This window comes from Typha latifolia, chromosome 1 (genome assembly GCF_019914945.1).
Source record: "Typha latifolia isolate L0001 chromosome 1, TyphaL0001v2, whole genome shotgun sequence".
NCBI classification, from domain to species: Eukaryota; Viridiplantae; Streptophyta; class Magnoliopsida; order Poales; family Typhaceae; genus Typha; species Typha latifolia.
The window spans coordinates 10,084,113-10,087,940 of record NC_133086.1 but is presented as its reverse complement, the minus strand read 5'-3'; the positions used below and the strand labels follow the sequence as shown (position 1 = coordinate 10,087,940).

Here is a 3,828-nt window from a genome sequence, read left to right as displayed (position 1 = left end):
GTGCTAGGATTACATGTTTCATTTGGCTCCTGCAAATATATCTCCAACTCTAATTTAACAGGTCTTGTGGTACTAATAGACCTAAGAAAATCATCAAATTATGAAGTGATCCTTATAATATGTCTCTTATTATTTGAAGAATGAAGCCTTGATAGGCTTGATGTCATATTTGATACATTAGAACTATGTTCTTGGGTAGCGGAGTAATCATCTCCATATGTAGAGTAAAGATCCTCTAATATAACTTGAATTAAAGCAATAACATCAAAAACCTCATTTGTTGAATAAATTTTAGGGAAAGCGAACTCAACAACTTTCATTTTATATCTCAGATCTAGAATAGATGCAATTGACATTAATGTGTTGCACTCACCCCAATATTTATCAAACTTACTTCTCATTACTATCACCATTGCCCTAATGTATTCATCAGAAGAATTTGACTCCTCTAGTAATATTCTCCTAATATTGTTAATTTTTAGAATGAATTGATTGGATGTAGGAAATGTAGATCTAGAAAACACATTAGTTGCATCATTTATCACTGTTAATATCTTCTAAATTTTTTCAAACTTGCACTAGTCTTGCTGAGTAGAAAGCCACCTGTAATTAGCATCTCTATCTACATAAAGGCTAAACACCATTTTGTATGTGAAAGCAGAATCTAGCATATCACATGTGAAGTTCCATCTAGTAGGAACATTAGTACACAACCCTTTTATTCTAGTTAAGCCAAGTTGTCTAGCAATTTTACCAAATTTAAATAAACGATTAGGAGATTTTTTTAGGTATTTCACTACCTCTCTGATGTTATTGATCACTCCTTCAATTTCTTTCAATCCATCTTGTACCATCAAATTAAGAACACGGGCACAACACCGCATATGAAAGAATGTTCCTTTGAAATATGGTTTTTCTCTTAAATCAAAGTTAGCCCTCAAACATCTAGCTGCTATATCATTACTTGAAGTATTATTTAATGTAATAGAAGCAATTTTATCTTAAATTTTCCAATCCAAGAGACATTTGGAAATACCATCATAAATAACCATGCAAGTTTTAGGTGGCTCCAAATCAATGAAACTAATAATGCATGCTTGTAACTGTTAATCAAGATCAATATAATACGTTGTCAAGCACATATAGTCAATTGTTTGATTAGAATTCCAACAATCGCATGTCAATGAGATTTTATCAACTTTTTTAAGACTCTTCTTTAGCTTTTCCTTTTCTGATTTATAAACCTTTAGAAGTTCATTTCTTATGGTATTTCTAGAAATCCTTTTATAATAAGAATTTAATGCCTTCATCAACACATTAAATCAAATAGGTTTAACCATTTTGAAAGGATATTCATGAACAATTATCATACTTGCTATAAGTTCTCTTATTTTTGCATGATCAAAGGACGATGAAGCTGAACTAAAAAATGACATGAATCTCTACATCCATTTCAGGTGAAGAGAAATTAAACATTGCTTGCTTTTTTCGTTTATTTTTGATATAAAGGCAATCATTCACGCGTCTTTTTAAGGTGGAAGTGCATCCAGTCTTTCCTTTAGAATATAATCTTTAACAGTACTTACACTGATACTTTCCTACATTTTGTTTCTTTTCTAATACCTCAACTTCATCAAAAACATCCTAGACCGCGGAAATGTTATCTCTCTTTTCCTACTTCATTTTCTAGTTGCACTTCTATTTCCACATTTCAGTATTCAAATTTTTTTCAAGTTCAATTGGAGAGGGCACAAATTGTTTAGATGAATGAAGAATACTTAATATCTAAAAAGATAACGAAATTTTAAATAAAATAAACATGAAGAAAATATGCTAGTAATTTAATCACTGTCTTGGTAAATGAAAAACAGTAGCATCAAATACCTAGTTCACTAGTAGTTCTAAAATTTAAAATTCTTAACTAGTAGTACAGACAAGATAAAAACAAATATTAAATTCAAAATAGATAAAAACAAATATAAAATACATACAGATGTTCTGCATTTGGAATAACCAAGATTATATTTATAAATCTAGCAAATTCATGATAAAAGAAGCTGAGATTAGTTCATCTTAGAGGATAAAAGAAGTAGATAACCATTAACAACACATGAGTCAACTAACCCATAATCTATGTCAATAAACATATATGGAATTTATTAAACATTAGATCAAACTGTAATCTCTGAAGTGTTACAGAAGGTAAAGGCTCATGGTGTTAAATCAAACATGAGAAATTTCATTACAACCCTGATACACTATTCACATATACAAACCTACTCATTCTTCATATTAATGAGCTATTGACAGTGTTTGATTGTGCAATGTAGGCTAATGACAGTGTTTGATACACTATCCTAAATTCCTTTGAGTAATAGAGAAGAGAAGAGAAGAAAAACTCTCCAAATAAGTTCAAGCAAAGAAACTAAAGCCAGGAAACAATAGAAAAGATGCATCTACTCTATTCCATACAAGTTATGGCAATATTTTGCTACTATATTGACTATTTGCTACTATATTGACTACACAAGAGAAGAGAATAGTAACAACTAAATTCAAATTTCATGAGATATTTTGATTGCTAAAAGACTCGTGTTGTTAGAAGATTATGCAATACTAATATAAGAACATCTTATTAGAACACTTGAAAAATATTCTGCTAAAGAATAATGGTTTGCCACTTAGACATGCATTCATAGTAATACGAGGAAACTACAATATATCAGTCTCTAGTGCAGACATATAAACTAAAAAATATGACATGAGAATGTCAAGCAGCAACAATAAGTTCAAATTTTAAAAGATGTTTTGATTGCTAAAAAACTCATGTTGTTTGAGGATGAGATGAGATGGATTCGGCTATGAAGATAGAGAATGAGTAGGTGAAAATGTTTTGATTGCTAAAAAAAATATTAACTGATCTTGACTCCTTGAGCGGTGGAGGATAAGATGTTTTGATTGCTAAAAATAATTATTAGCTGAACTTGACTCCTTGAGTGGGGGAAGATAAGATGGATTTGGCAATGAAGATAGAGAGTGACTCGCCGACGGTGGTGAAGAAGGAGATGGTCACCGACTCGCCGTCGGTGTCCTCAGTGGTGAAGATGAGTTTCGGTGGTCTGGTGGAGACTACTAGTCTTTTGGCCGTCGGTGCCTTGGCGGTAAAGATAGAGATGATCGCCATCGGTGCCTCGATGGTGAAGAAGGTGATGGTCGCCTTCAATGACCGGAGAAGAGGATTTCGGAGGAGGGTTTACTTACGCCTTTCACCTTTGGGTGGTGCCGTTCAGGATGGGAATAAGTTTTGGTAATTCTCAAGGTATAAAATATAAATATTTTGCACTCAAAATACCTCAACAGAATGATATTGTAGAAAGGAAAAATAGAGTGATTCAAGAGACGACACATTTCATGTTTCATGCCAAGAAAGTATCTCAAAAAATTTGGGCTGATATAGTTAATACTGTGATGCATGTTATCAACTAGATGTGCTTGAGGCCTTATACAGATCAAATTACTTATGAGATTTAAAAAGGTAGAAAACCAAACTTGAAATATTTTAAAATCTTTGGTTGCAAATGCTACATCATTCGTGATCGTGAGCTCTTAGAAAAATTTGACACCAGAAGTAATGAAGATATATTCTTGGACTATTCTGAAACTAGTATAGCTTGCTGTGTCTATAATTTGCGCAGAATCTATATATGTTGTTATTAATGATAATTTCTTGGATGCGTCTAACTCACTAGTTGATGTTGCTCCTACATGTACTGAGGCACTTCTGGAGAAAGTTGAGATTGAAGATCAAGGCATAGACACCACCCTGGT

General features: G+C 32.4%; 1 pseudogene; it reads right to left on the bottom strand.

Moving 5' to 3' along the window:
- Positions 1 to 578: 578 nt before the first annotated feature.
- LOC140789135 (zinc finger BED domain-containing protein RICESLEEPER 2-like) lies at positions 579 to 1,436 on the bottom strand (annotated as a pseudogene).
- Positions 1,437 to 3,828: the final 2,392 nt, after the last annotated feature.